Genomic DNA, 24,129 nt, shown 5'->3' with positions numbered 1-24,129 from the left:
AGCCTCTAGCCCCTAACCCTAACCCAAACACTAGCTCTCACCCTAAACTTAATCCTGGCTCAAACACTAGCCCTAAATATAATCCTAGCCCCAAATGAAATTGTAACTGTATCTCTAGTAAGAACCCCAAAGCTAGCTGTCGGATTCCAGCAGCAGCTGCAGTGACTCAGTCCTTCTAGTTCTCTCCCTGTCTCCCTTTGGCTTCTGGAAACACGGCCTCTGGTGTGGCTTTCTCTAATGGTGTCATCACAGTGTTCAATGACATGAAAGTGCACAAGCTCTCAACGCCAGAAGTGAAGAAACGAAAGAAGGCAGTGCTCTTCTGCCTTAGCGGGGACAAGAAAAACACCATCCTGGAAGAGGGCAAGAAGATCCGGCAAGAGATGTGGGGTAAGTGTGGACCACCCCTTCGCCACTTTTGTCAAGATGCTGCCATACAAGGACCACCACTGTGGTCTCTAGGATGCAACCTACAAGACCAAGGAGAGCAAGAAGGAGGACCTGATGTTCATCTTCTGGATCCATGAGTGTGCTTCCCCTAAGAGCAAAATGATCTATGCCAGCTCCGAGGATACCATCAAGAAGAAGCCAACAGAAATAAAAAATGAATTACAGAAAACTGCTACGAGGAGGTCAAGGACCACTGCACCCTGGCAGGAAAACTAGGTAACAGCGCCATCATCTCCATGGAAGGCAAGTCTTTGGGAGCTGGCTCCAACCCCTTACCTGGAGCATCCAGCAGCCCCAGACCCGCTCTTGGGTGTTACAGGCTGCCCCTCCTGCCAGACCGGAGAGGCTGGGGCCATCCCAGCACAGGGAGGGCAATCCCTTCACCTAATTGCCAAATGTCAGTTCCCCCTCCCACCCCAGTCCACCTCCTGCCATTCCTCACAGTGCTGGCCCTCCTAAACTGCTTTTGATCTTCTGATTTCTCTTGGGTTGAAGCAAACTGAGTCCCTTCTTAAGCACCTATTTTGGGAGGAGCCTATAATTTTTTTAATGACACCCCTACTCCTCATTCTTCCCCATCCCATGCTGCCAGCTTCTCACCAACAGTGACTCTGCTTGTCTGTTTAGTTCTGTGGGTAAAGGAAATGTGCAACTGACCTTCCCTGTGCCAGCTGGCTGCCCACCCATTTTCCTTGATCTTGGCCTCTCCTGGAAGAAGGACCAGTAAGGGACCTTCAATTAAAAAGAAAACACAAATGAACTGAACAAACAAAAGTCAGTAAAAAGGCTAATTAACAACAACAACAACAACAAAAAGAACGATAAAACCTGTCTAAACTAACCTAAACAACTTTAACAGCAATTGTAGATCATTTACTAACTTTACCCTAAATTCTAACCTAACCTGTTATGTAATCCTAATGATGGCTCTGCCTAACACTAAACCGAGCTTTAAACCTAACCCAAGGATAAACACTAACCATAACTAGCACCAATTTAACCTTAACCTTACATCTAACTCTAACACTAATGTTACACATAAAACCAATACTGTCCCATACCCTAACCTCACATGACATCTAATTCTATTCTTTGGAATACCTAAATGGTCACAGACACATCCATTAACTCAGGCCTATCCATAACCCTAACCTACATCTAACTCTAAAACCAATATTGAAAAACTGGCTGTAGTCCTAACATGTACCCCAGCCATAAACTTAAACATAACCCTAACCATAAATGTAAGGCTATCTAACTCTAACCCTAATTGGAATCTTAACTCTAAGTCTAGTCCTAAGTCTAATCCTAACCCTGTCTAACCATAACTACACCCTATAATAGGACTAATGAGCCCCTAGCCAAAACCCAAAGCCTAACCCTACATCTATCTCAACTACTAAACTTAAATCTAAAACTAAACATGAAGAATTTCTAACATTAATTGTACCCTTTACTCTAAAGCTACACCAGGCTCTGTTCTAAACCTGAATTCTAAGCCTAACCCTAGTTCTGAACCCAGTTATATATATTTTCAAGACAGGGTTTCTCTGTGTAACCTCCCTGGCTGTCCTGGAACTCTCGTTGTAGACTAGGCTGACCTCGAACTCACAGAGATCCACCTGACTAGGCTTCCAGAGTGCTGGGATTAAAGGCATGCAACACCACTGCCCAGCACATAGTTCTATTTTTAAGTTTAGTTCTAATTCCAATACTAAGCCTAACTCTACCCTGACTCTAAACCCCACAACTAACCATAACTACAATTCTAGCCAAAACCCTAACCCTAAGCCTCACTAATCATACCACTTAACCATAGCACTAACCACAACCATAACCTAAACCTATTCCTAACCCTACACATAACCTTAACCCTGACACAAAACCAAACTTTACACCTAAGCAAAACACTAGCTTTAACACCAAAACTAACCCTAAACATAGCACTAATTCTAAACCTGGCTCTAATCTTACCGTAACCCTGACCCTAAACCAATCATTAGCTTTAACCATAGCTAACTAGAATACTAACCCAAACCATACCCCTTACCCTAGCTCAAATACTATCACTAAACACATCCCAAGCCCTAAAGGAAACTGTAAACTGTCAGGAACAAGGATAGAATCTCTAGTTAGTGGAAAAATACCCCCGTAAGACAGGGAACTAGATCATCTTACAGTCAGGTTGCCTAGCAACAGGACATTGAGTCAGAGCCCTTGACCCTTTCACCCTGTAAACATCTTATACAAACATCCTGTTAGCTTGCCCCACCCTATGCAGATAACAGCTTCTTGCTCCCTTCACCCTGCAGGAACTATATAAACCCTCCTGGAGAAAAATAAAGTTACACCTTGATCAGAATCTTGACTTTGGTGTATTTCCTTTGTATCTCCTGTCTCTACCATTCTGTTCATAGGGTGGTCGAGAACCCATTGAAGCCCTGCTGGCCAGGGCAGTAAACCTAGTTCTAACACTAATTATAGTTCTTACACTAACTTTATACCAAGCTTTAATTTAGCCCTATCTGTAATTGTAACCCTGGTTCTCCCACTAATCCTAACCCTGATCCTAAACCTAGCTTTTAGGGTTCTAAGCCCAGGACTAACACTAAACCAAATGACAAGGTTAGCCATAACCTTAATCCCACCAGTACCTCCACCATGAAGCTAGACTCTCAGGAAGCCAAGGAATGAGGTTGAGCAAGCTGATTTGGTGCTAGCCACATGGCTTAGCAGTTTAAAGACTCATATGGTCAGAAAAAGATAGAGAAATGCAGTAAACACAGATTAAGACCAAAAACAAAAACAAAACAAAACAAAACAAAACAAAAACCCACCTCTAAATGATTTACAATGCATTTTAAACTATATATAGGCTTGGGAGAGTAAAAAGAAGGTATAGACATTCATAAAAAAGAAACATATAGTTTAAAAAAATAATAAAGTCCTTAAAAAGGGAGTAAAGTAATATTTTTTAAAAGGCTGCATAAAGATGGAAAATACACAGGGAGTCTAGATACTGTATGTTATTGTGTTGTCTTTGGATATTTGACAGCTGAGGAAGGAGCAACAGCTGCTAAGAGACATTTGATTATAAATGTTGCTGGATTAAACCAATCTATATGTTTTTAAAATGTCTTGACTTCAAAATTTAAGTCAAAGGATATGTTACTTGGGGAAAGAGGTTCTGCTTTTGTTTCCACAGAAAATGAGAGGCTGTGGATTCATTCTGGGTTAAGAAAAGTCAGATTTGATTGAAGAAGACCCCCTGAAAAATCTCCATTGGGAACAGTTGGCCCAGATGATCCAACATCTCAGAGCGCCTCTGTAGATAGAAGTTTCTCCGGTCCTGCCTAGGCCCTGAAGTCCTGTGGCCTGCTTATAAAATAACCAGACAGAGGCTTAATATTATTTCTAATTGCTTGGCCATTAGCTCAGGCCTACCACTGACTAGCTCTTACACTTAAACTCAGCCCGTTTCTGTTAATCTATATGTTGCCACGTGTTTTGTGTCTTTACCTGTGTACTATTACATGCTGCTCCCTGGATGGTGGGCTGACGTCTCCTGATTTAGCTTTCCTCTTGCAGAATTCTCCTTCTCTGCTTATCCTGCCTATACTTCCTGCCTGGCTACTGGCCAATCAGTGTTTGATTTATCAACCAATCAGAGCAACACATTCACAGCATCCAGAGCAACATCACCCATCTCTCCTCTGTTGCGGTTCCCTCTGAGTTCTGCATCCAGAACATCGTCAAGGCAACTGGCTGAGATGATCCAGCCTCACAGAATACTCCAGTCAAGACTGACCATAATTCTAAATTTTTTCAGGGTCCCCATAAGATTACCAGCACCCCCAATCAGCAGGAAATAGTCTAGAGAACTATGCCCACATTCCCAAAAATAAATTATGGATATTTGTTATTGTTTAGGGGAGTTGATTACAAGTTGTTATGGATAATGGTCAGGAAAAAAGCTAAACAAAGGAGATTAGATTCAGGGATCTTGTTCTGAAAAGAAAAAGGGAGATATAGAAATGTATGGGAGCCCGTTTTCAGGTTCCTTGTGGGTTTACTCAGCAGATCTGCATAGAGAAGATGATTAGGACCTGAGTGCAGGTGTCTGAGATGATCTGCACTTGGCTGTGCTGGGGGAGGTCTTTTGCTCCACCCCTTGGCATCTCTATAAATACCTTGGGGCAGAGACAGTCAGGGCCTGTTGGAATAGGTTCCAGGCCCTCTCGAGGCTATCCTTTATTTTCTATCTGTTTATCTCCACAATCTAAATCCTTCTATCTAATATTCCTGCTGCTTGCACTCAAGAAAACTCTGGGGAGCTGTGGAGTTGGTGAGTAAATCTACTTTAACCTAAAAAACAACCATTAATCTTACATGTTTTACATTAGTATGGATTTTGGTTTATTGATACAAATTTAAAGTTAATTTTATTGTACTGTATGTATATTTCATACATACAGGCCAGAGTTGGATGCCCAACATTGCAGAGGAACTTTAGGTGACTGTCCAGGCAGCTTGAGGTCCCTGTCATTAGGTAACATTAGGATATTATGTTTATGCAGCTCACTTAAAATGTAATATATAATTAAGAAATATAGATTAATAGTCATCTGTAGTAGCAAACTTATAGTCATGTTAGATATATTTTCAAGGTCATACAGAGATATATTTCAGATAGATAGGCTATCTTCAAACACTTCAAAAACCTACAGAATATAGCATTTAAAATGTTTTAAATAACTTAGGCTTTTCTTGACAGTGAGACATGTCTACTCCTGGCAGCACCAATCTACTTCAGAGAAGATGATGGGCACTGAAGAAACTCCATATGGAGTTAACTTTCTTTGTGGCAAAATTAGCCACTGGGTAAGAAAGTGCCCTTGCCTCAACTGCTGACAGTATGCGGTCCAAATGGGACAAGCAGAACAGAAAAGAAAGTGACTGACAAACTTTGCCAAGACAAGACAGGCCAGTCCTTCAAACATCTTGCTTCACAGGAAAGTCTGTCAGGTATTCTAGGTCTGCAGGCCAGAGTTGGATGCCCAACATTGCAGAGGAACTTTAGGTGAATGCCCAGGCAGCTTGAGGTCCCTGTCATTAGGTAACATTTTACCCTTCTCAGGTTTTTGATGGAGCTGAAGACTAAATAGTTATAAATACAGTTTTTCTTGGTTATAATAGAAAGCAAATTAGATACAAAACTTTAGACTCATCAAGATAAGATAGATAATTAAGTATTTTCTCTAATTTTGCCAAATGTAAATGGATTAGATAGTGTTACTGTAATTCTTCCTTAATAGCTGTCTTTGTTGTATATAATCTTACTTTGTTAAAATTAAAACCTTCCTTTTAATTTCACAAAAAAAGGAGAAATGCTGTGGAATAATCCTCTTGTACACTGTAAAGATTTGTCATTTGAATTGGTTTAATAAAATACTGATTGGGCAGTAGCCAGGCAGGAAGTGTGGGTGGGACAACCAAACCAAGAATGCTGGGAAGAGGAAGGGTGGAGTCAGGATTCACCAGACAGATGCGGAGGAAGCAAATGAGAATGTCATACTGAGAAAAGATACCAAGCCATGTGGCTAAACATAGATAAGAATTATGGGTTAATTTAAGTGTAATGGTAGTTAGTGATAAGCCTGAGGTATTGGCTGAGCATTTGTAATTAATGAGCCTCTGTGGGGTAATTTGGGAAGCAGCTGCTGGGTATTTGGGAGTTTCTGGCAGGACAGTAACTTCTGCCTTCAACTTACACTTGCCCAGGATCTAGAGATAGCAACAGTAACCAAAGAATGGAACACCCACCCAACAAAGACAAGATCAACACCAAGAAATACCTCAATCATTATAACTCCAGATTTTTAGACCCAGGAACAAAAACCACAAGCAAGCCAAGTCAATATGCCTCCATCAGAACCTAGTAACCCTATTATAGTAGGCCCTGAGAAATGGAATACAGCTAAAGGACAAGGACTCAAAATAGCAATAATGTGGGGCTGGAGATATGGCTCAGAGGTTAAGAGCACTGACTGCTCTTCCAGAGGTCCTGAGTTCAATTCCCAGCACACATATGGTGGCTCATAACCATCTGTAATGAGATCTGGCACCCACTTCTGTATACATAATAAATAAATAAATCTTTAAAAAAAAGTCTTTTAAAAAAATAGCAATAATGTTTGAGGACCTTAAAGAAGATCCGTTAATGGAGTTCATGAAAACACAAAACAATAGTCAAATGAAAAATTAAAATAGTTCACAGCATGAAAGTAGAAATAGAATCACTAAAGAAAACTGGAAATGAAAAATTAGGATGTCAAACACAAACCTCAGCCAGGCAGTGGTGGCGCATGCCTTTTATCCCAGCACTTCGGAAGCAGAGGCAGGTGGATCTTTGTGAGTTCGAGGCCAGCCTGGTCTACAGAGCAAAATCCAGGAAAGGCGCAAAGCTACACCGAGAAACCTTGTCTCAAAAATAAAAAAAAAAAAATAAAAACCACAAACCTCAGATGTTGACAATAAGGTAGAAGAGATGGATATCTCAGTCAAAGAAAGTATTAAATCCCCCTCAAAAAACAAACAAACAAACAAACAAACAAACAAAAAACCTCAAAAACTGAGCACAAAACATCCAGGAAGTCTGGGACACTGAAAAACCAAGTCTATGACTAATAGGGATAGTGGAAGGAGAAGTCAAGGGCTTAGGAAATATTTTTAACAAAATCATAGAAAAAAATTTCCCCAACCTATAGAAGAAGGTGCCTCTTAAGGTACAAGAAGCATACAGAACACCAAATAGGACCAGAAAAGAAATTCCCCATGACAAACTCTAGAGACCACAACCACCAGCCTAAGCTACTATACCCAGAAAACTGTCAATCACAATTGATGGAAAAAGAAAAACCTTCCATGATAAAAACAAATTTAAGCGGTTTCTATATTCAAATCCAACTCTACAGAATGCTCTAGAAGGGAAACTTGAGTCTTAAGAGTCTACCCACACTCAAGAAGAAACAAGGAATGACTAATCTCAGGACAATAAATCAAAAGACAGGGAAAAAACCCATAACATAACAACAAAATAACAGGAATTAATAAACTTTGCTGTTTGATGGATACTGTAAATATTGTCTCAGCTTCCCCAACAAAAAGACTTAGACCTACACCACCCCACTTGGTACTTCCCACGTCCTCTTCTAGAGTCTAAAAGACTTTCTACACAGCCAGATCTTCTCCACATTCCAGGGAGTATATGCCGTACACCAGCTCAGTCCCCTCTATCCATCTGATTTTATTCCACCCAAACTGTTTCCAACCTCTTGAACTGCTTGAACATCTTCTCTTCACCCCAATCTCCTCTGTCTATAACAAGCTCAGGACCAACAAAAGAAGTCCATATATCCAGATCTCATTTCAAAAATATCAACAACGGGGGCCCCCAGGCAGTGGGACGGAACCTGTCCTTAATGCATGAGCCAGCTTTTTGGAGCCCAGTGCCTGTGCTGAGACACTTTGCTTAGCCTTGGTGCAGGGAAGAGGGGCTTGGACCTGCCGCAAGTGAATGTACCAGGCTCTGCTGACTCCCCAGGGGAGACCTTACCTTGAAGGAGGTGGGACTAGGGGGTAGGCTGGGGGGTGGGAGGAAGGAGGACAGGGGAATCCTGTTGATATGTAAAATGAATAGAAAATCTCTTAATTAAAAAAAAAAAAAAAACCCGACAACATGAAAGGTCAAGCAAGTCTCTTCTCTCCAAACCTACCAGCCCTGTGGAAATGTTTGCCAATCAGAATGACTTAGATGATGCCCAGGACACAAAATTTAAAAGAACAATCATAAACCTCATTAATGAATGCAAGGAGTTTAAAAAAAACGCAAAGAAACAGCTCAATGAAAATAAGAAGAAAGAGCTTAAGAAGGAACACTTGAGTGTTGTCCAAGAACACACAAACATAAGGCTAACAGAAATTATGAAGATAAAATGAGACTTGAGAATGGAATTCAATCAGAAGAAAGAAACACTGAAGAAGACTCCAGCTGAAATGAAGATGGACTTGAAAAATCTGGTAACTCAACTAGAAATCTCAAAGGAAAGTCTTCCAAGTAGAGTGAACCAAGCAGAAGATAGAACATCAGGACTCAAAGATAATGGAAATAAGACCAAATAAGCAAGGAATATCAAAATTACACACACACAGGAAATCTGGGACACTGTGAAAAAAACTCAAACCTTTGAGTCATAGGCACAGATAAAGGAGAAGAATCCCAAGTCAATGGTGTAGACCAGATCTTCAAGAAGATCACAGAAGAAAACGTCCCCAAACTAAGGAAAGACACACCCATACAGATTCGAGAAGCACACAGAACACCAATCAGACAAGACCAGAAAAGTAAATCCCCATAGCATATCATAATTAAAATATTAAATATGCTTAACAAAGAAAGTGTATTGAAAGCTGTAAGAGGGAAAGAAGAAAAAAAACCCAAGTCATATTTGGAGGAAAATCCATCAGAATAATAGCTGATCTGTTAATGGAAAATCCAAAAGCCAGAAGAGCCTGGAGCAATGCATTCCAAGTCCTAAGGACTATGATGGCCAACCTAGATTAATATACCTAGCAAAACTATCTGTGATGATCGAAGGAGAACCAACAACTTTCCACAATACAAACTGCCTAAAAAATTTATATCCAGGAACCAAACCTAAAGAAAATATCAGAGTATTATTTTGGCCTAAAGGCATGAATGAGCATAGCAGACAGACAATGGAAAGAAATAAGAAACAATAATTATTAAAACACAAAGTACCAATAAGAACACAAACACCACCAAAAATCAACAACACAATGACTATAATTAACACACACATTTTAATAACTTTAAATATCAATGGCCTCAATGGAACAAGCCACTATACCTCACAAGCATTCTAAATTATTATTATTATTTCTTACTAAAAATTAAGTGTTATTATGTAGATGTAACCAACCGTCTTATTAAATAAGAAACACAGAACCAATGCAAAGAAGAGAGCCAGGATATCAGAGCTAAGAGCCTTACCCGCCTGCTGCAGCTAGCCTCTTAAGCCAAGAGACCTCTCCGAAAGAGAGCTACTTCCTGTCTGTCTGTCTTTATATAGACTTTCTGTTCTGCCTTCTCAGTGGTTGTAAAACCAACCACATGACTGCCTCATCACTGTCTGTTGTACAGCCCTCCAGGTCTTCTATGGTATTGAGATTAAAGGCTTGTGTCTCCAATGCTGGCTGTATCTTTGAACACACAGAGATCTACCTAGGTCTGCCTACCAAGTGCTGGGATTAAAGGCGTGCGCCGCCGCCGCCGCCGCCGCCGCCGCCGCCGCCGCCGCCGCCACCACCACCTGGCTCTTGCTACAGCTCTAATAGCTCTGACACCCAGGCAACTTTATTTATTAACATACAATTAAAATCACATTTCAGTACAAATAAAATACCACCATATTTCCCCTTTTCTATTTTAATAAGAAGAAAAAAAGGAAAACGGTTATAACTAACATAAGAAAAACTATATACAAAAGTACAATAACTATATACAATATATACAAGTAATAAATACCTGAACAATGTCTAGTCCATTTGTATTTGGCAAATTCAGATAAAATAATTCCATTATCTATCCTATTTTGGTAAGTCCAAAATGTACCTAATTCACTTTCTATCCTAACTAGTCTTCAACTACAACTAACTAATCTTCAACTCCCTCAGAGACCCAAGAAGGAAATAATATTACCTAACAAAAATAAAAACAGGAAGTGCATGCAAGCAACTTCCAAAAAATTTGTGAATTGACAGAAATAGCCAGCTGCCTGGACAGTCACCTGAGGTTTCTCTGCATCATCTTCAGCCTATAGGCTTAGCATATCTGGCAGACTCATTTGTGAAGTAGGATGTACACAAGGTCAACAGTTCAACCTCACATTGGGTGAGAGCAGTCCATGTACCAGAAACACCTGAATTCCACTAGTGTCCTGTCATGATTCAGGGTTTTAAATTCTGGAAATTGTTGATGGTTTTTTTAATTCATCTGTCCATTCTTCTTGGCTATGTGTGTATGTGGCTTCATCTCAGCATTCTGTTCTTCTCCACATTCCTCTATTAAATGCCAGTCTACTATTGAGAGACATGAGCTTAGTTACTCTTCAAGAATAACTGTTTCAGCTGCTGTTCCATTGCACATCAGAAGCCATCAGCCCACTGCCTGTTCAGCTGCCTTCAAAGAAAAGGGCACTGTAACTTTTCCAGATTGCAAAGGCCACTTCAGGGATGGTGCCAAATCCAGATCCTGGCCTCAGAAGATACCTTTTGATAAAGCCATAACCACACTTGTTTTGGCAAGAATCAGTAGTCCTTTGTTTCATGTCCTGTCTGTCCTGTTTGTCAACAGTTGATTTGAGGATACTTTGTTGTCCAGTGGCTAACTTTTGCCACAATGAAATATTGGAGAAATTATTTTGGCCACTCCACGTAGTTAAAAGGATATTTATTTAATGGCGTAACTCACAAATTAAGTAATGGGTAGGTCGCAGGGTCTGGGGAAGGTGTAACGCAGTCCAGCGGTGTTCTCCGGAGCTCTGCACAGTCAATCTGCACCGGTCAGCGTCCCGGCACCAAGCGAGCGCCCAGAGAGAGCGCTCGCCCATCCAGCTCTCGGGTCCCCAGGTGCCTCCCTTCGCCCCGCCTCGTAGGCCTGACAGTTGCCAGAGTCTCAATGGGGGTTGGAACTTCCAGATCCAAGCTGGAATGGCTACCCACTACAATGAAAGTTAACTCCATGTGCAGTTTCTTCAATGCCCATATTCTCTCTGAAGTAGATCGGTACTGCCAGGAGCCGACATGTCTCATAGTCATAACAAAAAAGAAAAATTTTCTAAGTTATTGAAACATTTTAAATGCCATATTCTGGAGGATTTGAAGATGACCTGTCTATCTAAAATATAGCTGCTCAATTTTTAAAACATATCTAATATGACTACAAGTTCTATTGTAATGTAATAACTACTAACTTTCATTTCTTTATTTCCTAATAGTAATAATAACATTCAAGGATCAGAAAATTGCATTACATTGTTAAATGAACGGTATAAGTACAATTAGAAATATACATATAGCATTCTCTAACAATATCAATTTCAAATTTGTATACAATATAAAATAATCCAATCCAATGTAAAGTATTTAAAACTAGTAATTGTCTTTCTTTTTTTTTAAAAAAAAAAAAAAAAAAAAAAAAAAAGAACCTCAAATCTAATCTCCTTTGCTTAGCCTTTTCCTTAACCCTTGACAACAACTTGTAACCAACCCCCCTAAACAATGAAAATTATCCCAGACCCAAAACCCATTAAAAAGACCAAAAAACTACCCGCCCCACACCACCTCTTTGGGAATGTGGGCATCGTATTCTTAAAATTGCTTCCTGCTGGGTATGGGTGAAGTTATCTTTATCCTGAAAGAAAAATTTTAGCTTAATTGTCAAATTCTAGGAAAGGTAACTATATCCTTCATTATCCAGTCTGTGTATAATGCCAAAGTTCGGGGTTTATCTCAAGTCCTTATTCAAGTAGTCTTTGAGACTGGATCATCTCAGCTAGCCCTCTCAAAATTGGTCTGAGCACTTTGTAGTTCAAAGCTGATCTGTAGATGATGTTTGTCAACTTAGTGATATTATTATTGTCCACGTGGAATTGTTGTTGTTGTGGGGCCCCATCTTCTTTCTGGAGACTTCAGTTGATGGTAGGCCTGACCGTGATTTCCTGCAGAAAACTGATAAGAGACTAGAACACAAAGACATATATGTGCAGCTAATTGAAGCCTTTTTTCTAGAATTAGTTAGTACTCTATATGACCATTCATATCTTAACAAAGTTTAAAAATGTATATATCAGTTCAGTACAAATAAAATACCACCATATTATTATCTCTCCTGCTAGGGCACATTCCTGTTTCTCCTGAACTAGATTTCTGCTGGGTTGAGGGGGGGGGGGATTCATCTTAGGAGAGAGCAATCTTGTCTTTCCTACTCTGACTGGGACCTGGTGTCTGTGCTCTAATTGTATTGTGTAGAATGGTGTGTGTGTGTGTGTGTGTGTGTGTGTATTAGGGTTTCTTTTTTTTTTTTTTTTTTTTTTTTTGGTTTTTTGAGACAGGGTTTCTCTGTGTAGCTTTGCGCCTTTCCTGGAACTCACTCGGTAGCCCAGGCTGGCCTCGAACTCACAGAGATCCGCCTGGCTCTGCCTCCCGAGTGCTGGGATTAAAAGCGTGCGCCACCAACGCCCAGCTAAGGGTTTCTATACTATGAGGAGACATTATGACCATGGCAACTCTTAGAAAATAAAACATTTGTAAGTGGCAGCTTACAGTTCCAGATGTTCAGTCCCTTATCATCGTGACAGGGAGCATTCAAACCACCATATTCCACTCTCTGATCCCCAAAGCTTGTAACAATATCATAATGCAAAATGAATTTATTCCAACTTCAAAAGTCCACATAGTCTATCACATTCTCAACAATGTTTTAAAGTCCAAAGTTCAAAGTCTATTCTGAGATTCATGCAATCTCTTAACTGTAATCACCTATAAAAATCAAAATCAAAAATCAGATCACATACTTCCAACACATAATGGCACAGGATATACATAACCATTCCAAAACACAGGGACGAGACCACGGCATGAAAATACTGGACCAAAGCAAAACCAAAGCCCAGCTGGGCAAACTCCAAACTCTGTGTCTATGTCTGATGTCAAAACGCTCTTCAGATCTCCAGCTCCATTCAGACTTGTTGACTGCAGCACACTTCTTTCTCTTGGGTTGGTTCACTTCCTGTTAGCAGCTTCCTTGGCAGGTATCCCACAGTTCTGGCATCTCTAATATCTTGGGGTCTCCAAGGCAATCCAGGCTTCACCTTCAGTTTCACACAATGGCCTCTCTTGGCCTCCATTCAGGGACACTTTGACACATGCCTGGCCTCAGAGGCTTTCTTAGGGGCAAATTCCATAGCCCCTTTCCTCTATTCTTATCTCTAAAGCCAGAACCACACGGCCCAAGCTGCCAAGTTCTGCTGCTTGCTGGGGCTGGAACATGGCCCCCTTGTTCAATTACATCTTCACCAGCTTTCTGTCCTTCACTGTAGGGAGCCGCTGGCCTCCTGGTAGCCTAGCTGTAAACAACTCCATATTTGGCTATGCTCTCGGGACTACGTGTCCTGTGACCTGTGCATGCACAGGTATGGTAATCGACCTTATGTCCTCAGCCTATCCCGTGGCTCCCCGTGCTAGCATTCTGGCGGGACCCAATCACAGTATGGCACGTTTGCCTGATTCCCTTTATAAGCAGCTGCAGTTTAGTTCTCCGGGCCCCTCACCTCCCGCTCTCCCTTAACCAAGAGGTGCTCCAATAAAGTGTGATCTGAGAAGAATCCTCGAGTGGTGGTCATTCTTCCTCGCTGGCCGAGGAGCGCGCCGCACTTCACTGCCTACGCTGTCCTAAAACTGGATCTCTAGACAAGGCTGGCCTCAAGCTCAGAGATCCACCAGCCTCTGCCTTCCCAGTGCTGGGATTAAAAGTGTGTCCCCCCATTATACTCAGCTCTAAGCTTTTCTTTAATTCACAAGTTAGAAACTTAGCTGGGTGGCATTTTGCCCTGAGGTCACCACTCCCTTTATTCCATTTCTTAATCCTTTTATTTCCTCGGACACAGGACTTAGTTCCATTCCATTTTTGGTGTTCCTTTTCTCCCTAAATTTTACATTGTGTAATTTACCTGGCTCAGCCTGCTCCTTTTCATTATTAATCTTCATCAGGGTCAGCACTAATAGCCACACAACAGAGTCTATATTGGGCTGTTTTTAGATTTCCTCTGCCAACAGAATTAATCCAAAATGCTTCACTTTAGCCTCAGGCAAACGCTTGGGACAAGGGCAAGAAGCAGCCACTTTCTTCACCAAAATATCACAAGAACGATCTCTAGGCAACATACTAAAATTCTTCTCCTCTGTAACCTCTTGAGCCAGCCCCCCATAGTTCATCAGATCACCTTTAACACCACTCTCTTCCATGTGTCTACTACTGTGGCCCATTAAACAGCACTTAAAGCATTCAACTGCTTTTCTAATCCACAGTCCCAAGGTCCATATTCCTTCAAACAAAAACACAGTCAAGCCCATCACCACAATACCCCAGTCTTTGGTACCAACTTCTGTCTTTGTTAGGGGTTCTATTGTTGGGTCCAGGCTCACGAAATAATGGGGGACAGACCACCAAAGTCCATTAAACCAGAAGCAAACTTTATTCCAGCAAAATTAAAATTAAAATTAAAAAAATAAAACAAAATAACACCGCAGGGCACAACAGCTAGCTGAGACCACAGCCAATGTTGGAATTCTGGGACTGTGGCCACTGAGGTGGGTACTGGCCCCCTTTTACAGTGTTGGGCACAGGGTGCATGCTAGGAGTCACATAGAAACATCTGGCATGGGATGAACGCTGAAAGTCAGGTAGAAGCAACTATTAAAAGTTAACTTTGTGAGCCGGGCGGTGGTGGCGCATGGCTTTAATCCCAGCACTCGGGAGGCAGAGGCAGGAGGATCTCTGTGAGTTCAAGGCCAGCCTGGGCTACAGAGCGAGTTCCAGGAAAGGCACCAAAACTACACAGAGAAACCCTGTCTCGAAAAACAAACAAACAAACAAACAAAATAATGATGATGATGATAATAATAATAATAAATAAAATAAAAATAAAAGTTAACTTTGGTTCAGGCAGTTGTTGGCTATAAGGGGCAAGGGGGTTAAAAGTTGACCCCTGGCTGTTGACAGAGGACCTGGCTGTAAAGCAGACAGCCATTGTTAGCAGTTAACCTTCAGAGCTGATGACTCTCAGTTTTCATCTCTTAAGCTTATAATTTTATATTTCTATATTCCTCGACCTTTCACTATTGCTGTGAAGAGACGTCATGACCATGGCAACTCTTATATCTCTAAGCTGTATTTCTTTGTTCCCGCCACCAAAGTGAGTTATGGCCTCAGCACAGTGTGTCACCATCTAGTAACCAGTTTCCAGTGTGTGGCTGGTGCATGGCAATAGTCTATGTTTTTTGTTTGTTTGATTGGTTTTGGTTTTTTGTTTTTTGTATGCGTGCATTCATGCCTGCTTCTGCCTGCCTGCCTGTGGACTTCCTGACCCAGAAACCCTTGGAAGGCATCCCTGAGATTTTTCCTTGATAACACAGGCCCTGAAGCCCCTCAAATTGTGTGCTAGGTCTCTTTAACCTATTGGGGACTATAAACTACATCGATACCTGTAGTGGGAAAGTTTCTCCCAGTCCCGTCAAGCTCTGCTTATAAAATACTCACTCAGAAGCTTATATTAATTATAACTGCTTGGCCATTAGCTCAGGCTTATAACTGACTAGCTCTTACACTTAAACACAGCCCATTTCTGTTAATCTATATGTTACCATGTGTTCCATGGCTTTACCTCTGTGCCATTACATGCCGCTCTTTGGATGGCAGGATGGCATCTCCTGACTCGGCCTTCCTCTTCCCAGAATTCTCTTCATCCACTTATCCTGTCTATACTTCCTGCCTGGCTACTGGCCAATCAGTATTTTATTTATCAACCAATAAGAGCAACACATATTCACAGAACAATTTTCCACAGCAATACCAGTGTACAGGTAAGTGAGTTGTGTGACGTGTAATTCTAATATCTCAGACTTGAATAAGAGAAAAATGGGACTTGGTAGCACCTGCTTATCCAACCAGAAATTAAGAGGCAAATGGGGAAGGGTCAGAAGTTCAAGGTCATCACCCATTCATACATACTGATGCTGTACCAGAGACTGGAGAGGAGAAAACATGATGGGTAGGGCCACACCTTAACACTTAGAAATAAGTGTCTCTTTTCTTCTAGTTATACTTTACCCTTCTTATGGGAAGGTGGCTGGTGAAGAGAAGCCTCCATGATTTCCAAACTCAGTAAATGTCAACATTTTGAGAAAATGTCATGCTCACACATATTTCAGCATATTTAATTTTACTTCACAAGATAACACATAACCCTGGAGAAGACCGAATGTTATTGTCTGTCTGTCTGTCTGTCTGTCTGTCTCTCTCTCTCTTACTCTCTATGTGTGTTTAATTTCTGACAGTCTTGCTATGTAACCCTGGATACCCTGGAACCTGCCAGGTATGACCAGGATAAGGATTAGGATAAGAGCCTGAACTCTGGCCACCCTAACAAGCAAGGTCAGCCATCCTTCCTCTATAGACTAACTAGAAAAGCCAAAGTATTGAAAAGCTGGAAAAGGAAATTTCTTTAATGTAGTCACATGGCAAGGAGACAAAGAGATCCAGTGACCACCCTAAGTTCATCTTCAGGGTCCTAACATAAGAGTAAGATTTTAACAGAAGGCAAGAAATATACATAATTAAGCAGTTGCTCAGGCTTAAATGAGAATGTCCTCCCTAGGTTCATATATTTGGATGCTTGGTCCCATTAGCAGAACTGTTTGGGAAGGATTAGAAGGTGTGGCCTTGTTGGAGGAGGTGGGGGTGGGCTTTGAGATTTTTTTAAAAACCGACCATTCCCAGCTAGCTCTCTCTGCCTCATGCTTGTGGCTCAGATGTAAGCTCTCAGCTACTGCTCCAGCACCATGCCTGCCTGCCTATTGCCATGCTCCCCACCATGATGGGCTGGGACTCTAATTCTCTGGAACTGTGAACCCTAAGCTAAATACTTTCTTTAATAAACTGCCTTGGTCGTGGTGTTTTGTCACAGCAGTAGCAAAGTAACTAAGACAACTGTCTTTCCTCCAAGGACAAGTTACTCACTTTCTGAAATGTTTTTCCAGAAGACAAGTTTCCCCTCTGCCTAGAAGAGGTCCTCAGCCTTTTCCTTCTCTTAGCATGAGAGATTCCTATTCTCTGGTGTTGTGCCCAGATCGTAACCCCCAGAGAGACCACCAAAGACAAGCATGCCGGAATGCAAAAGCAAGGTTTAATTCTGGATATACAAGCCTAGGCAGGGACTTCGTCCAATACATCCAACGCAGTGGAGGCTGGAGGAAGTGCCCACCTGTCTGCAAGCTCAGTTTTTAAAGGGAAAAGTCACAAGGTTACATCATTTAGGGGTGCTAGTACAGGTACAATTCTGATTGGCTCGCTTCTAGGGACTTCTAGAAATTACTTCTAAGGGAGTGGTTGCCCACCACCATTTCTCATTGGCTGCCCTCAGGTGGGGGCATTTCTGTGGTCAGTTACCCTGGAAACCAGGGAGAGGACATTCCATAGTCTGGCAGGCATTACCTCATGACTATCTTGTGACTCCGAACTTCTACACTTCCTGGTTTCTGGAATCTGAACTGACTGGTTTCAGTAACTGATGGCCTATTCCCAAAAGGAGAAATCTTAGGCCTTAATTTTAGGGTGAAAGCATTTTGGTCTTATTTCTAAAATGGCTCATTTTGGTCTCACACTGGGGTACCTTTTTCATCAATCCAGACTGATTGTCTTAGTTTGGGGTTTCTTTTGCTGCAGCAAAACACCATGATCAAAAAGAAGTTGGGGTCAGGCAGTGGTTATCGAAATTTCCTCAGGGGCCTGCCCTAAGGAGATTTCTCCCAGAGTCCTGGGGAGGATGCTATGAACAGAGAGGGGTAATCTAAGTACACCAAGCTCTTTTATTCGTCCACTTTATTCCTCTAAGACAAAATTCTGTCTACACAGCTTCAGTTCTGTTCTCACACTCAGCTCCTCTCTGTCCCTTCTCTTCCTGTCCTCTCATTGTCCTAGTCCTAACTAAGCTCTTTTGCTCTGGAGTTCATCCTCATCCTCTGATTCTTCATTCATTTTGTCCTTTTCTCTCCTGCTCTCCTGCTCTGACCCGATTCACCTACAATCTGCAAAAACTCTGTCTTGTTGCTTCCTGGTCAGATGGGACAAGTCTGCTCAGAGCTAGGAATTCTGCCTCAATTCTTTACTGCACCTGGTATGCAAAAAAACTCTTTTGTTCTGAGTCAGTTGCTCTGGAATGTCACTTGGCCTGTGAGAGGACGGAGGGTCTGAGCTTCATTTGCACAAGAAATAAAGCTATGGACGTAGTATCAGTTGGTGTCTCCGGAAGGGTGTTTACCTTAATTCAGGAGACCCTTTGGCCTTGGATGCTTGATAAGTATTTCAGACAGAATACACTGTTAGGAGTTCTTGGAAGCATATATAGCATACAAGAAAACCATTGCAGGAACTGGCTAATATATCAAAAGCTAAAATATCACCAAGACTTCTTAAGCCATGGCTTGGCCTCTGGAAAAGTCCTTGATCTTCCAGGTAGTAGCTTTTGTGATAGTAGCTGGATTCCATTACATGTTCCTGTGACTTGCAGCAGGTGGTGGCACATGCCTTTAATCCCAGCACTCGGGAGGCAGAGGCAGGAGGATCTCTGTGAGTTCAAGGCCAGCCTGGTCTACACAGCAAGTTCCAGGACAGGCTCCAAAGCTACACAAAGAAACCCTGTCTCAAAAAAAAGGGGGGGGGGGAGAAAAAGCAAGTTGCGGAGGAAAGATTTTATTCAGCTTACATTTCCATATTGCTATTCATCACCAAAGGAAGTCAGGACAGGGACTCAAGCAGGGCAGGAAACTAGAGGCAGAGCTGATGCAGAGCCATGGAGGGGTGCAGCTTACTGACTTGTTCCTCATGGCCTGCTCATTCTGTTTTCTTATAGAACCCAGGACCATGAGCCCAGGGATGGCACCACCCACCATGGACTGGGCCCTCCCCCATTGATCACTAATTGAAAAAATGCCTGACAGCTGGATCTCATGGAGGCATTTCCTCTCTGATGATTCTAGCTTGTGTCAAGCTGACATAAAACCAGCCATGCACTGCCAGAGGAGGGGACTCAAGAGTCCTTTCAAAATATTCTTGTTCCTTCCGGGCATGGTTGTTACACAGGCTGGCCTTGAACCTTTGGCCTCTGCCTCCATTTTCAGTGTTGGAGGTACAGGTATGGGCCCCCAGATTCCCATTCTCTTGTAAGTGTAATTATCTTATTAAGACAGAGTTTTGTTCAAACATATGACAATCCTATGACACCAGAGGGGGCCATGAGTCACAAGGACTTTGCCAATTGGCATTCTTTATTCTTTGATGGTATAATTGCCTGGGTCTGTTGTGTTCTTGGAAAGAAGAACTTATTAGAAATGAGGAAATGATTTCTTCGTACAGAGCACAGTTCCAGGAAGCATGTGAGTTAATAAACATTTATTCCGAGGGATAATCAAAATGAGCTGCATCCTCCAGCTCATGGTCAGCATGCCTTCCTTGCATGTCCCCTTTCCAGTCTGAACCATGAGTTAATATGTCAGTAATCCAAACACATCCAGAGACCTAGCTACGCTTGCAAAGCCGCTATGTAAACATGCAAGCAATGGTTTCTGGCAAAAGAGAGTGAGACCCAGCCCTGGTATTTGTCAAAACAGACAAAGTTGGGGGCGGGGTAGTCATGCAGCAGGGATTCCATCAAATCTATAGGAAATGGGGTCCAATTTAAAAGGTAACACACAGATTTACCGTATGTATTAGTTACTGTCTTAGTCATTGTTCTATTTCTGCGAAGAGATAACGTGACCACTATTGATGTAACTAACTGTCTTATTAAATAAGAAACACAGAAACAATGTAAAGGAGAAAGCCGAGAGGTCAGAGCTCAGAGCTAAAATCTCACCCTTCCGCCTGCGGTGTCCCAGCTTCCCGAAAGAGACCTACTTCCTGTCTGTTCGTTTTTTTTTTTATAGTATGTTGTTCTGCCTTCTCATTGGTTGTAAACTCAAACACATGACTGCCTCGTCACTGTCTGAATGTACAGCCCCCTAGGTCTTAAAGGTATATGTCTCCAATGCTGGCTATATCCCTGAACACACAGAGATCTATGGGATTAAAGGCGTGTGCCACCACCGCCACACTCTTGCTATGGCTCTAATAGCTCTGACCCCCGGACAACTTTATTTATTAACATACAATCAAAATAATATTTCAGTACAATTAGATTACCACCACAGACCACGGTAATTTTTATAAAAGAAAACATTTAATTGGGGGCTTGCTTACAGTTTCAGAGGTTAGTCCATATTATTATGGATGCAGAGTGTGGTGGCAGGCAGACACACACATGCTGGAGAAGCAGTTGAGAGTTCTACATCCTGATCCATAGGCAGAGAGAAAGAGAATCTACACCTGGTGTGGGCTTTTGAAACCCAAAGCCCACCCCCAGTAAGTGGTACACTTGTTCCAACAGGCCACACCTCTCAGTCCTCCTCAAATAGTGCCACTCCCTAATGACTAAGCATTCAAATATATAAGCCTGGGGACAAGCATTCTTTTTCAAATTACCACAGTTACATTTCCATTGTTGTGATAAAATACCTTGACTAAGATGATTTAAGAAGAAAGAGTTGATTTGGGCTTCTGGTTCCAGAAGGTTCCATTAGTTCTGGTTCCATTAGGCAGACTGAAGGCGTGATGGCAGGAACAGGAGGCTGGAGGGACCACATCTTGAACCAGGGACATGAAGCAGAGAGTAAAATGGGATGGCACAAGGCTTCGAAACCTCAGAGACCACCCAAGTTACATACTTCCTCCTGCAAGGCCACACCTACTAAACCTCCCTAACAGCACTACCAGCTGGGGACCAAGACTTCAAATGCCTGAGCTTATGGGAAACTACTGCATTCTGCTCCCTGGCCCCCATACTCTCCTGGTCACATCATATTGCAAAAATACGCTTAGTTCATCTTCAAAAGTCCCCATTGTCTTTTGGGATAACAAAACTCTTTTAAAATCCAAAATCTAAAATCTCTTCTGAGACTTTGGGCGATCTCTTAATTGCAATTCTCTGTAAAGCTACATACTTCCAACATATAACAGCCCATAATATACATCACCTTCCCCCAAGGGAAGAACAGGGGTACAGTGAGGCAGTATGGGACAAAGCCAACTGAAACCCTGCAGAGGAAGCACCAATGTCAAAGGTGTTAGCCGTCGGGTACTCCCCCAGCCTGCCCCCCGGGACTCATCAACTCTGCAGACACGAAATCACCCACCCGCCACCGCCAGGTGTAACTCGTTTCCACCATCACCATGAATTGCTTATTCTCCTATGCGACATGTACATCCTCTAAAAGAGACCCTCCCAATATCACAGATCAATCTCTCCCTCTTGCTCTCTCTCTCTCTCTTCTTTCTTTCTCTCTAGCTCCTGGTCTCTCTCTCTCTGTCTGTCTCTCTTTCTCATGTGCCTACTCCAAGATGGCCTTTCACTCTCCCCCCACCCCAGTCAACCTCTTACATGAGATCTGTTTGCCTGGTGTGATCTCTCTGCAGCATACCTTGGCCTAAACCTGCCAAGGTTCTCTGCCCCTGAACTCTAACATTGGTTCTATTGCTAAATAAATAAATCCTAACAAAACGGCTTAGATGGACGGACAGAGAGAGAGAGAGAGAGAGAGAGAGAGAGAGAGAGGCAGACAGAAACAGACAGACACAGAGAGAGAGAGCTTTGCTGCTGAGCTCTTTCTACATCTGTATGCAGCATTCTTTAACAGATATCTTTGCCGGATGACTCTGGCAACTCCAGCATCTTGGGGTCTCCAGTGAACCCAGGCTTCACGTCTACAGCTACATGCAATGCTTATCAGAGCCTCATGCCCTCTTGGGCCTTCATGCGGGGACGTTCCTGCCACACCCTGCCGGGCCTGCCAGCTCTCTGACTTAGCGGGGGATGGCTCACCCTCCACTCCTTTACTCACGCATCCTCGTCATGTGGATGACCCTGCCAAGTGAGGCTGCCAGCCTGGGATGAACCCGGGCCAATGGGAACCACATCTGCAGCACTTGTGTTTAGCATTGCTTTGTAGAAGTGAAGGACCAAGCAGATGCCATAACAGGCTGCTCAGTCTTCTCTCAGAGATCAGGGCCTCAATTTCAGTTTCCTGAGACTGGAGCAAGCAGTTTCTGGGAGGGCTATGACACAATCCTTGCGGTAGCTCCCTTTCTGCACGTACTCTGACTGCTCAAGGTTCAGCCAGCTGTTTACTGTCTGGGACCCCTCACCAACTTAGAGCTACGTGCATGGGTCAATGTGAACGTGCGAGGCCAGCCAGCCAGCCTCCATGGCAGCTCAAAGACAAAGCCTGGGACTTGTTCAGGTCTGCCCAAAAATGATAACTGTAACCCCCAACCAGTAAATTCAAAGGTTACACACCCTCACCTAATCATATGATGCCAAGGCTTGTACCACCCTGCTCGCAGTTTTTCTCTTAAAAACCCCTCACCCTGAAAGCTCAGGGCCGTCCTCCTTCACCCACTGTGTCGGAGTGCTGGACACGGACCAAGCCCGGGCTTGCTTGTTATCAATAACCCCCTGGGTGTTTTGCATCGGATATCAGCTCTGTGGTGGTCTTGCTTGGGGGGTCTTGCCACATGGGCACAACAGAAAGCACAAAAGTATTGGAAAGTTTTTGTTGTTGTTGTTGTTGCTTTGGGGAGGGAGGAGTCTTGTCTGAGAGCACCCTTCCTTTATTCTAGTGCAAATCAGGCCCCTTCTCTTCTCTTCTTAATGGCACGAACCCCCTCGACAGTTACAGCCTCTCTTCCAGCCCAAGCCTTGGCTGTAGCATTCAGCTTGTTAGTTAGTGTCCCTTTTCTTCTCCCCAAACTGTACATTGCTTTCCGCCCCATTTGCTCCTTTTCTTTGTAGAGCTGCACAGAAGTGATTTCTAATACTCACCAGGCCGAGTCCGTGTTGGACTGTCTTGAAATCTCCTCCACCAGAGAAATTAATCCATTACTTAGAACCTGGACAGAAAGCGGCAGCATTCTTTGCCAAGTATCCCAGAAATGGTCTCTAGTCCCATTGCTAACAACATTGTTCCTCTCAGAAACCTCTTGAGTTGAGCCTCCACAGCCCACATGGCTCTCAGTACTGCTGTTGTCCAAGTCCTGGCTATGATGGGCCATTAAGCTTTGCTTATAGCATTCAACCGCTTTTCTAGTTCAAAGTCCCAAAGTCTTTCACAGTCCTCTAAAAACCAGCACCGCCAGGTCTGTCACAGCAATAGCTCACTCGTGGGTCCTCACTCCTGCATTAGTTACTTTTCTGTTTATTGATGTAACAAAACACCATGACCAAGACAACTTTCAGAAGACGGAATTCTGGCTTACCATGACGGCAGAGCAAAAGCGTTGCAGAAGGAGCAGGAAGCTGAGGGCTCACACATGGAACTGCAAAGCACGAAGCAGAAGAAGCGAACTGGGAACGGCAGGAGCCCTTGAAACGTCAAAGCCCACCCCCAGTGACTACTTCCTCCAGCGAGGCCACACCCCCTAAACCTCCCAAACAGCACCACCTACCGAGAACTAAATGTTCATGCCTGCAGACTGTGGGGAACATCTCATTAAACCAGCACATTGTACTTCTTTCCCAAGAGTCTACTGAAGCAACAAAGGATTAAAAACGTAGTCACAAAGACAACAAGAGATGTGCTGGGCATTGAGAGCTGAGAGATTTCAAATCATTTCTCAGAGATGAAAAAAATAATCACAGAAGTGTGATGGAGAGGTGGCATTAGAGGCAC

General features: G+C 42.8%; 1 long non-coding RNA gene and 1 pseudogene across 1 annotated transcript; one reads left to right on the top strand and one right to left on the bottom strand.

Annotated features, from left to right (window-relative positions):
• Positions 1 to 221: 221 nt before the first annotated feature.
• On the top strand, positions 222 to 920 carry LOC102917788 (cofilin-1 pseudogene; annotated as a pseudogene).
• A 19,646-nt stretch (positions 921 to 20,566) lies between these two features.
• LOC143268710 (uncharacterized) lies at positions 20,567 to 23,831 on the bottom strand. The gene is made up of 2 exons (XR_013044823.1): positions 23,283 to 23,831; positions 20,567 to 21,048 (listed from the first exon to the last, which is right to left on the bottom strand). It is a non-coding gene; the product is annotated as an uncharacterized LOC143268710 (long non-coding RNA).
• Between the last annotated feature and the right edge of the window lie 298 nt (positions 23,832 to 24,129).

Source organism: Peromyscus maniculatus, chromosome 15, assembly GCF_049852395.1.
Source record: "Peromyscus maniculatus bairdii isolate BWxNUB_F1_BW_parent chromosome 15, HU_Pman_BW_mat_3.1, whole genome shotgun sequence".
Classification (NCBI taxonomy): domain Eukaryota; kingdom Metazoa; phylum Chordata; class Mammalia; order Rodentia; family Cricetidae; genus Peromyscus; species Peromyscus maniculatus.
This window is presented reverse-complemented; position numbering and strand designations above follow the sequence as displayed.